Here is a 12,262-nt window from a genome sequence, read left to right on the forward strand (position 1 = left end):
AGAAACTTTAGTGCAGAAACTCTGCACTGCCTCACAACACTTAGGACAGCATCCCTGCCCTAGTGTGGAGCTGATAGGACAGCATCCCTGCCCTGCTCCAACTCAAGAGAAACAGCATCCCTGTTCTCTCTTCCAGCCAGATGGACAAAGTTTTTGCCCAGCTATGGCTTTTCTGAGACAGCATCCCTGTCTGGCATTTCCATCACTACAAATAGGTTCAGTGGACAATTCCCACTGCTCTAAACTAAAACTTACTGATAGAAACTCTGAAAATACATCTTCACATTGTTGCTTAGCTAAAAAACTTCAAACAGGGTGGTTTACATCCCCACAGGGAAGTAACCATATAGTGGATGATAAAGGGAGTAACCAGTCTATTGCAGAGCTACTCTCTACTTATCACCACTTAGACAATAAAGTCTCAACTGGCCAAGGTTAGCCTTATTGTCCTTCGTTTGGGGGGGGGTTGTGTGAGAAGGTAGCCTCTTTCTAGCCTTGTTACCCCCACTTTTGGCCTGTTTGTGAGTGTATGTCAGGGTGTTTGTCACTGTTTTCACTGTCTCACTGGGATCCTGATAGCCAGGCCTCAGTGCTCATAGTGAAAACACTAGGTTTTCAGTATGTTTGTTATGTGTCACTGGGGTCCTGCTGGTCAGGACCCCAGTGCTCATAGGTTTGTGGCCTATATGTATGTGTCACTGGGACCCTGTCACACAGGGCCCCAGTGCTCATAGGTGTGCATGTATATGTTCCCTGTGTGGTGCCTAACTGTCTCACTGAGGCTCTGCTAACCAGAACCTCAGTGGTTATGCTCTCTCATTACTTTCAAATTGTCACTAACAGGCTAGTGACCATTTTTACCAATTTACATTGGCTTACTGGAACACCCTTATAATTCCCTAGTATATGGTACTGAGGTACCCAGGGTATTGGGGTTCCAGGAGATCCCTATGGGCTGCAGCATTTCTTTTGCCACCCATAGGGAGCTCTGACAATTCTTACACAGGCCTGCCACTGCAGCCTGAGTGAAATAACGTCCACGTTATTTCACAGCCATTTTACACTGCACTTAAGTAACTTATAAGTCACCTATATGTCTAACCTTTACCTGGTAAATGTTAGGTGCAAAGTTACTTAGTGTGAGGGCACCCTGGCACTAGCCAAGGTGCCCCCACATTGTTCAGAGCCAATTCCCTGAACTTTGTGAGTGCGGGGACACCATTACACGCGTGCACTACATATAGGTCACTACCTATATGTAGCTTCACAATGGTAACTCCGAATATGGCCATGTAACATGTCTATGATCATGGAATTGCCCCCTCTATGCCATCCTGGCATAGTTGGCACAATCCCATGATCCCAGTGGTCTGTAGCACAGACCCTGGTACTGCCAAACTGCCCTTCCTGGGGTTTCACTGCAGCTGCTGCTGCTGCCAACCCCTCAGACAGGCATCTGCCCTCCTGGGGTCCAGCCAGGCCTGGCCCAGGATGGCAGAACAAAGAACTTCCTCTGAGAGAGGGTGTGACACCCTCTCCCTTTGGAAAATGGTGTGAAGGCAGGGGAGGAGTAGCCTCCCCCAGCCTCTGGAAATGCTTTGTTGGGCACAGAGGTGCCCAATTCTGCATAAGCCAGTCTACACCGGTTCAGGGACCCCTTAGCCCCTGCTCTGGCGCGAAACTGGACAAAGGAAAGGGGAGTGACCACTCCCCTGACCTGCACCTCCCCTGGGAGGTGTCCAGAGCTCCTCCAGTGTGCTCCAGACCTCTGCCATCTTGGAAACAGAGGTGCTGCTGGCACACTGGACTGCTCTGAGTGGCCAGTGCCACCAGGTGACGTCAGAGACTCCTGCTGATAGGCTCCTTCAGGTGTTAGTAGCCTTTCCTCTCTCCTAGGTAGCCAAACCCTCTTTTCTGGCTATTTAGGGTCTCTGTCTCTGGGGAAACTCTAGATAACGAATGCATGAGCTCAGCCGAGTTCCTCTGCATCTCCCTCTTCACCTTCTGATAAGGAATCGACCGCTGACCGCGCTGGAAGCCTGCAAACCTGCAACATAGTAGCAAAGACGACTACTGCAACTCTGTAACGCTGATCCTGCCGCCTTCTCGACTGTTTTCCTGCTTGTGCATGCTGTGGGGGTAGTCTGCCTCCTCTCTGCACCAGAAGCTCCGAAGAAATCTCCCGTGGGTCGACGGAATCTTCCCCCTGCAACCGCAGGCACCAAAAAGCTGCATCTCCGGTCCCTTGGGTCTCCTCTCAGCACGACGAGCGAGGTCCCTCGAATCCAGCGACACCGTCCAAGTGACCCCCACAGTCCAGTGACTCTTCAGCCCAAGTTTGGTGGAGGTAAGTCCTTGCCTCACCTCGCTGGGCTGCATTGCTGGGAACCGCGACTTTGCAAGCTTCTCCGGCCCCTGTGCACTTCCGGCGGAAATCCTGTGTGCACAGCCAAGCCTGGGTCCACGGCACTCTAACCTGCATTGCACGACTTTCTAAGTTGGTCTCCGGCGACGTGGGACTCCTTTGTGCAACTTCGGCGAGCACCGTTTCACGCATCCTCGTAGTGCCTGTTTCTGGCACTTCTCCGGGTGCTACCTGCTTCAGTGAGGGCTCCTTGTCTTGCTCAACGTCCCCTCTCTCTGCAGGTCCAATTTGCGACCTCCTGGTCCCTCCTGGGCCCCAGCAGCGTCCAAAAACGCCAAACGCACGATTTGCGTGTAGCAAGGCTTGTTGGCGTCCATCCGGCGGGAAAACACTTCTGCACGACTCTTCAAGGCGTGGGGGATCCATCCTCCAAAGGGGAAGTCTCTAGCCCTTGTCGTTCCTGCAGTATTCACAGTTCTTCAGCCTAGTAAGAGCTTCTTTGCACCAACCGCTGGCATTTCTTGGGCATCTGCCCATCTCCGAGCTGCTTGTGACTTTTGGACTTGGTCCCCTTGTTCCACAGGTACCTTCAGACAAGAATCCATCGTTGTTGCATTGCTGATTTGTGTTTTCCTTGCATTCTCCCTCTAACACGACTATTTTGTCCTTAGGGGAACTTTAGTGCACTTTGCACTCACTTTTCAGGGTCTTGGGGAGGGTTATTTTTCTAACTCTCACTATTTTCTAATAGTCCCAGCGACCCTCTACAAGGTCACATAGGTTTGGGGTCCATTCGTGGTTCGCATTCCACTTTTGGAGTATATGGTTTGTGTTGCCCCTATCCCTATGTTTCCCCATTGCATCCTATTGTAACTATACATTGTTTGCACTGTTTTCTAAGACTATACTGCATATTTTTGCTATTGTGTATATATATCTTGTGTATATTTCCTATCCTCTCACTGAGGGTACACTCTAAGATACTTTGGCATATTGTCATAAAAATAAAGTACCTTTATTTTTAGTATAACTGTGTATTGTGTTTTCTTATGATATTGTGCATATGACACTAAGTGGTACTGTAGTAGCTTCACACGTCTCCTAGTTCAGCCTGAGCTGCTTTGCTAAGCTACCATTATCTATCAGCCTAAGCTGCTAGACACCCTATACACTAATAAGGGATAACTGGGCCTGGTGCAAGGTGCAAGTACCCCTTGGTACTCACTACAAGCCAGTCCAGCCTCCTACATTGGTTGTGCAGCGGTGGGATAAGTGCTTTGAGACTACTTACCACTCTTGTCATTGTACTTTTCATAAGAGAAAAATATACAAAACAAGGTCAGTGTATATACACATAGCCAAAAAGTTTTGCATTTCCTCTTTTCACTCTTTTCTAAGTGCTGAAAAGTACTTCTAAACTTTCAAAAAGTTCTTAAAAGTTTAAAAAGTTTTTTTTCTGTCTTTCCAAAAAGTTCTGAAAACTTTTTTCTCTTTTGCTATCACTTTAACTCTCTCTAAAAAATGTCTGGCACAGGCCAAAAAGTTGAACTGTCCAAACTTGCATATGATCACCTTAGCTGGAAAGGAGCAAGGAGTCTCTGCATAGAGAGAGGTTTGAGTGTAGGGAAGAATCCTTCCTTAGAACTGTTAATTAATATGCTTAGAGTACAGGATAAGGCCATAAGTGCCCAATCTGTAGAAAAAGTAGCTAATGGTTCTCAATCTGATCCAGGGACTCCCCCAGGAAAAGGTTCAGGAAAGAAACTTCTCAGCCTGCCCATTACTAGACAGTCTAGCATAGTTGGTACAGAGGTTGAATCACATCATACTGATGATGTGCTCTCACATTATGCTGGTAGCCAAGCTGTTAGGGTGCCCTTGGTAAGGGACAGGTCTCCTTCTGTTCATTCCCATCATACCTCTGTATCTAGAAATGTCCCTCCCACCCACCCTGATGACAGATTGTTAGAAAGGGAGCTCAATAGATTGAGAGTGGAACAAACCAGACTGAAGCTCAAGAAGCAACAGCTGGATTTGGATAGACAGTCTTTAGAATTAGAGAAGGAAAGACAGAAGTTGGGTTTAGATACCCATGGTGGCAGCAGCAGTATTCCCCATAGTCATCCTGCAAAAGAGCATGATTCCAGGAATCTGCACAAGATAGTTCCCCCTTATAAGGAGGGGGATGACATTAACAAGTGGTTTGCTGCACTTGAGAGGGCCTGTGCTGTACAGGATGTCCCTCAAAAGCAGTGGGCTGCTATCCTATGGCTATCATTTAGTGGAAAAGGTAGGGATAGGCTCCTTACTGTGAAAGAAAATGATGCCAATAATTTTACAGTTCTTAAGAATGCACTCCTGGATGGTTATGGCTTAACCACTGAACAGTACAGGATAAAGTTCAGAGAGACCAAAAAGGAGTCTTCACAAGACTGGGTTGATTTCATTGACCAGGCAGTGAAGGCCTTGGAGGGGTGGTTACATGGCAGTAAAGTTACTGATTATGAAAGCCTGTATAACACAATCCTGAGAGAGCATATACTTAATAAGTGTGTGTCTGATTTGTTGCACCAGTACCTGGTAGACTCTGATCTGACCTCTCCCCAAGAATTGGGAAAGAAGGCAGACAAATGGGTCAGAACAAGGGTGAACAGAAAAGTTCATACAGGGGGTGACAAAGATGGCAATAAGAAGAAAGATGGTGAAAAATCTCAAGATAAGCATGGGGATAAGGGTAAAACCAAAGATCCCACTTCAAATCTTAAACACTCTTCAGAGGGTGGGGATAAAACAAATTCTTCCTCTTCTTCCCAACCTGCACACATTAAAAAGCCTTGGTGCTTTGTGTGTAAAAATAGAGGCCATAGGCCAGGGGATAAGTCCTGTCCAGGTAAACCCCCTGAGCCTACCACCACTAATACATCAAGCTCTAGTGCCCCTAGCAGTAGTGGTACTAGTGGTGGGACTGCTGGCAACAGTCAAGCAAAGGGTGTAGTTGGGTTCACTTATGGGTCCATAGTGGAAACTGATGTAATCAGTCCCAAGACAGTTTCTGTCACACCTAGTGGCATTGGCCTTGCCACACTGGCTGCTTGTCCCCTTACAATGGATAAGTACAGGCAGACAGTTTCAATAAATGGTGTTGAGGCCTTGGCCTACAGGGACACAGGTGCCAGTTTCACTTTGGTGACTGAAAACCTAGTGCCTCCTGAACAACACATCATTGGACAACAGTATAAGATTATTGATGTCCATAACTCCACTAAGTTTCTTCCCTTAGCTATAATTCAGTTTAGTTGGGGTGGAGTTACTGGCCCTAAGCAGGTGGTGGTATCACCTAGCTTACCTGTAGACTGTCTCTTAGGTAATGACCTAGAGGCCTCAGGTTGGGCTGATGTAGAGTTTTATGCCCATGCAGCCATGCTGGGCATCCCTGAGGAATTGTTCCCTCTCATTTCAAGTGAAATGAAAAAGCAAAGGAGAGAAGGCCTGAAAACTCAGGATCCCTCTCCATCAACAGGTAAAAAGGGTATCACAGTATCCCCTAACCACCCTACCATTCAGGATACTATTCCTGTGGTGGGAGAAACCTCTCCTGGGGTGGCACCTGTTCCAAGGGAATCATCAGCTGGCAAAGCTGGACTCCCTGAGGTGGAAGTACCTCTCTGTGGGATAACTAACATTGGTGAGAAAAAGAGCACCATTTTAGTTAACATGGAGCATCCCTCCAACCCTCCCAGAGAAACTTTAGTGCAGAAACTCTGCACTGCCTCACAACACTTAGGACAGCATCCCTGCCCTAGTGTGGAGCTGATAGGACAGCATCCCTGCCCTGCTCCAACTCAAGAGAAACAGCATCCCTGTTCTCTCTTCCAGCCAGATGGACAAAGTTTTTGCCCAGCTATGGCTTTTCTGAGACAGCATCCCTGTCTGGCATTTCCATCACTACAAATAGGTTCAGTGGACAATTCCCACTGCTCTAAACTAAAACTTACTGATAGAAACTCTGAAAATACATCTTCACATTGTTGCTTAGCTAAAAAACTTCAAACAGGGTGGTTTACATCCCCACAGGGAAGTAACCATATAGTGGATGATAAAGGGAGTAACCAGTCTATTGCAGAGCTACTCTCTACTTATCACCACTTAGACAATAAAGTCTCAACTGGCCAAGGTTAGCCTTATTGTCCTTCGTTTGGGGGGGGGTTGTGTGAGAAGGTAGCCTCTTTCTAGCCTTGTTACCCCCACTTTTGGCCTGTTTGTGAGTGTATGTCAGGGTGTTTGTCACTGTTTTCACTGTCTCACTGGGATCCTGATAGCCAGGCCTCAGTGCTCATAGTGAAAACACTAGGTTTTCAGTATGTTTGTTATGTGTCACTGGGGTCCTGCTGGTCAGGACCCCAGTGCTCATAGGTTTGTGGCCTATATGTATGTGTCACTGGGACCCTGTCACACAGGGCCCCAGTGCTCATAGGTGTGCATGTATATGTTCCCTGTGTGGTGCCTAACTGTCTCACTGAGGCTCTGCTAACCAGAACCTCAGTGGTTATGCTCTCTCATTACTTTCAAATTGTCACTAACAGGCTAGTGACCATTTTTACCAATTTACATTGGCTTACTGGAACACCCTTATAATTCCCTAGTATATGGTACTGAGGTACCCAGGGTATTGGGGTTCCAGGAGATCCCTATGGGCTGCAGCATTTCTTTTGCCACCCATAGGGAGCTCTGACAATTCTTACACAGGCCTGCCACTGCAGCCTGAGTGAAATAACGTCCACGTTATTTCACAGCCATTTTACACTGCACTTAAGTAACTTATAAGTCACCTATATGTCTAACCTTTACCTGGTAAATGTTAGGTGCAAAGTTACTTAGTGTGAGGGCACCCTGGCACTAGCCAAGGTGCCCCCACATTGTTCAGAGCCAATTCCCTGAACTTTGTGAGTGCGGGGACACCATTACACGCGTGCACTACATATAGGTCACTACCTATATGTAGCTTCACAATGGTAACTCCGAATATGGCCATGTAACATGTCTATGATCATGGAATTGCCCCCTCTATGCCATCCTGGCATAGTTGGCACAATCCCATGATCCCAGTGGTCTGTAGCACAGACCCTGGTACTGCCAAACTGCCCTTCCTGGGGTTTCACTGCAGCTGCTGCTGCTGCCAACCCCTCAGACAGGCATCTGCCCTCCTGGGGTCCAGCCAGGCCTGGCCCAGGATGGCAGAACAAAGAACTTCCTCTGAGAGAGGGTGTGACACCCTCTCCCTTTGGAAAATGGTGTGAAGGCAGGGGAGGAGTAGCCTCCCCCAGCCTCTGGAAATGCTTTGTTGGGCACAGAGGTGCCCAAAATCTGCATAAGCCAGTCTACACCGGTTCAGGGACCCCTTAGCCCCTGCTCTGGCGCGAAACTGGACAAAGGAAAGGGGAGTGACCACTACCCTGACCTGCATCTCCCCTGGGAGTGCCCAGAGCTCCTCCAGTGTGCTCCAGACCTCTGCCATCTTGGAAACAGAGGTGCTGCTGGCACACTGGACTGCTCTGAGTGGCCAGTGCCACCAGGTGACGTCAGAGACTCCTGCTGATAGGCTCCTTCAGGTGTTAGTAGCCTATCCTCTCTCCTAGGTAGCCAAACCCTCTTTTCTGGCTATTTAGGGTCTCTGTCTCTGGGGAAACTCTAGATAACGAATGCATGAGCTCAGCCGAGTTCCTCTGCATCTCCCTCTTCACCTTCTGATAAGGAATCGACCGCTGACCGCGCTGGAAGCCTGCAAACCTGCAACATAGTAGCAAAGACGACTACTGCAACTCTGTAACGCTGATCCTGCCGCCTTCTCGACTGTTTTCCTGCTTGTGCATGCTGTGGGGGTAGTCTGCCTCCTCTCTGCACCAGAAGCTCCAAAGAAATCTCCCGTGGGTCGACGGAATCTTCCCCCTGCAACCGCAGGCACCAAAAAGCTGCATCTCCGGTCCCTTGGGTCTCCTCTCAGCACGACGAGCGAGGTCCCTCGAATCCAGCGACACCGTCCAAGTGACCCCCACAGTCCAGTGACTCTTCAGCCCAAGTTTGGTGGAGGTAAGTCCTTGCCTCACCTCGCTGGGCTGCATTGCTGGGAACCGCGACTTTGCAAGCTTCTCCGGCCCCTGTGCACTTCCGGCGGAAATCCTGTGTGCACAGCCAAGCCTGGGTCCACGGCACTCTAACCTGCATTGCACGACTTTCTAAGTTGGTCTCCGGCGACGTGGGACTCCTTTGTGCAACTTCGGCGAGCACCGTTTCACGCATCCTCGTAGTGCCTGTTTCTGGCACTTCTCCGGGTGCTACCTGCTTCAGTGAGGGCTCCTTGTCTTGCTCAACGTCCCCTCTCTCTGCAGGTCCAATTTGCGACCTCCTGGTCCCTCCTGGGCCCCAGCAGCGTCCAAAAACGCCAAACGCACGATTTGCGTGTAGCAAGGCTTGTTGGCGTCCATCCGGCGGGAAAACACTTCTGCACGACTCTTCAAGGCGTGGGGGATCCATCCTCCAAAGGGGAAGTCTCTAGCCCTTGTCGTTCCTGCAGTATTCACAGTTCTTCAGCCTAGTAAGAGCTTCTTTGCACCAACCGCTGGCATTTCTTGGGCATCTGCCCATCTCCGAGCTGCTTGTGACTTTTGGACTTGGTCCCCTTGTTCCACAGGTACCTTCAGACAAGAATCCATCGTTGTTGCATTGCTGATTTGTGTTTTCCTTGCATTCTCCCTCTAACACGACTATTTTGTCCTTAGGGGAACTTTAGTGCACTTTGCACTCACTTTTCAGGGTCTTGGGGAGGGTTATTTTTCTAACTCTCACTATTTTCTAATAGTCCCAGCGACCCTCTACAAGGTCACATAGGTTTGGGGTCCATTCGTGGTTCGCATTCCACTTTTGGAGTATATGGTTTGTGTTGCCCCTATCCCTATGTTTCCCCATTGCATCCTATTGTAACTATACATTGTTTGCACTGTTTTCTAAGACTATACTGCATATTTTTGCTATTGTGTATATATATCTTGTGTATATTTCCTATCCTCTCACTGAGGGTACACTCTAAGATACTTTGGCATATTGTCATAAAAATAAAGTACCTTTATTTTTAGTATAACTGTGTATTGTGTTTTCTTATGATATTGTGCATATGACACTAAGTGGTACTGTAGTAGCTTCACACGTCTCCTAGTTCAGCCTGAGCTGCTTTGCTAAGCTACCATTATCTATCAGCCTAAGCTGCTAGACACCCTATACACTAATAAGGGATAACTGGGCCTGGTGCAAGGTGCAAGTACCCCTTGGTACTCACTACAAGCCAGTCCAGCCTCCTACACCGTGCCACTGGCATGGGCAGTGCAGGTGCCCCCTAACAGGGCCCCAGCATGATTTTCACTGTCTGCAGAGCAGACAGTGAAAATCACGACGGGTGCAACTGCTCCCGTCGCACCCCTGCAACACCGCCGGCTCCATTCGGAGCCGGCTTCTGTGTTGCAGGGGCTTTCCCGCTGGGCCGGCGGTTGCTCCCTTGGCGGGCGCCCGCCGGCCCAGCGGGAAAGTCAGAATGGCCTCCTCGGACTTCTGACCGCGGAGCGGCCATTTGGCGGTTCCCGCCAGGCGGGCGGCGTCCGCCGCCCGCCCGGGTCAGAATGACCCCCTAAGTAACTTAGCACCCAACCTTTACCAGGTAAAGGTTAGACATATAGGTGACTTATAAGTTACTTAAGTGCAGTGGTAAATGGCTGTGAAATAACGTGGATGTTATTTCACTCAGGCTGCAGTCGCAGGCCTGTGTAAGAATTGTCAGAGCTCCCTATGAGTGGCAAAAGAAATGCTGCAGCCCATAGGGATCTCCTGGAACCCAAATACCCTGGGTACCTCAGTACCATATACTATGGAATTATAAGGGTGTTCCAGTATGCCAATGTGAATTGGTGAAATTGGTCACTAGCCTGTTAGTGACAATTTGGAAAGCAGAGAGAGCATAACCACTGAGGTTCTGGTTAGCAGAGCCTCAGTGAGACAGTCAGTCATCACACAGGGAACACATACAGGGCACACTTATGAGCACTGGGGCCCTGGCTGGCAGGGTCCCAGTGACACATACACTAAAACAACATATATACAGTGAAATATGGGGGTAACATGCCAGGCAAGATGGTAGTTTCCTACAATGTTTTGTAGCTTTTGTAAGATATCTTTGGTATCTCTAACAAAAGAGTGTAAATTTGTCATAAAAGGCTGCAGTTCCTTATCGATTAGGGTGCCCAATTGTGAACAGATAGAGTTGATGCCTGATATTATTGGTCGACCTTTGGGTGGGTGACCTTTTTTGTGTATTTTTGGTAGAAGATATAGAGTAGGGATAGTGGGAAATTCTAAGTATAAGGCACTTTTTTCTTTACTGGAAAGAATATGGAGAGAATGCCAATGCTCCAAAAGATCAAATAGCCTATGTTGAATTTCAGCTGTTGGGTTGTGTGAAAGAGGTTTGTAGCATTTCTTATCCTGAAGATGCCGATAGGCTTCCTGCAGATAGTCATGGGTGTTAAGGACAACTATATGTCTGCCCTTGTCAGCCTCTTTAATGATGATTTGATTATTTTTACTCAGTAATTTGAGGGCTTGTGCTTGGTTTTTGGTAATGTTGGGACGGGAATATTTTCGTTTGTCACTATAGTGTTTATACTCTCGATCCAGGTCCCTCAAAACAGCTGTTGAAAAGAGGTCAATAGAATTGCCTGCCGGAAGAGTTGGGGTAAAGGTAGATTTAGGTCGCAGGTCAGAAGGATGGTATTTGTTAATGTCTAAATCTAGATCTTGTGCTATCGAGGAGAGGGGTAAGACAGGTTCATCAATGTTGGATAGATTTATTAGCAGAGCAATATCTTCAAGGTCTTGAACTGAGAGATCACTTGAGTTTTGTGAAGGAGGTGTTGGATGGGAAGAAGACAGGGGCGAAATATTAGAAAAGAACGATTTCAGTTTGAGATGGCATATAAATTTGAAAAAGTCAATCTTAGTTTGGGTAATGTTCCAATAGTTAGTAGGGCAGAAAGAGAGACCTCTATTGAGGATTTGATGATCAGTTGGAGAAAGTTTGTGATCAGAAAGATTGACTGTATGTTGTGTGTCAGAGTTTAGGATCTTGTAGTCTTGCTTGTAGTCTTGCTGCGGGCTCTTGTTATTAGACATAACTCAGCCGAAAAGGCTTTAACATTACCCAAACTAAGATTGACTTTTTCAAATTTGTACGCCATCTCAAACTGAAATCGTTCTTTTCCAATATTTCGCCCCGGTCTTCTTCCCATCCAACACCTCCTTCACAAAACACAAGTGATCTCTCAGTTCAAGACCTTGAAGATATCGGCCTGTTAAGAAATCTATCCAACACTGACAAACCTGACTTACCCCTCTCCTTGATAGCACAAGATCTAGATTTATACATTAACAAATACCATCCTTCTGACCTGCGACCTAAATCTACCTTTACCCCAACTCTTCCGGCAGGCAATTCTATTGACCTCTTTTCGACAGCTGTCTTGAGGGACCTGGACCGAGAGTATAAACACTATAGTGACAAACGAAAATATTCCCGTCCCAATATTACCAAAAACCAAGCACAAGCCCTCAAATTACTGAGTAAAAATAATCAAATCATCATTAAAGAGGCTGACAAGAGCGGAAATATAGTAGTCCTCAACACCTATGACTACTTGCAGGAAGCCTATCGGCATCTTCAGGATAAGAAATGCTACAAACCTCTTTCACACAACCCAACAGCTGAAATCCAACATAGGCTATTTGATCTTTGGGAGCACTGGCATTCTCTCCATATTCTTTCTAGTAGAGAAAAAAGTGCCTTATACTTAGAATTTC

This window comes from Pleurodeles waltl, chromosome 6 (assembly GCF_031143425.1).
Source record: "Pleurodeles waltl isolate 20211129_DDA chromosome 6, aPleWal1.hap1.20221129, whole genome shotgun sequence".
Classification (NCBI taxonomy): domain Eukaryota; kingdom Metazoa; phylum Chordata; class Amphibia; order Caudata; family Salamandridae; genus Pleurodeles; species Pleurodeles waltl.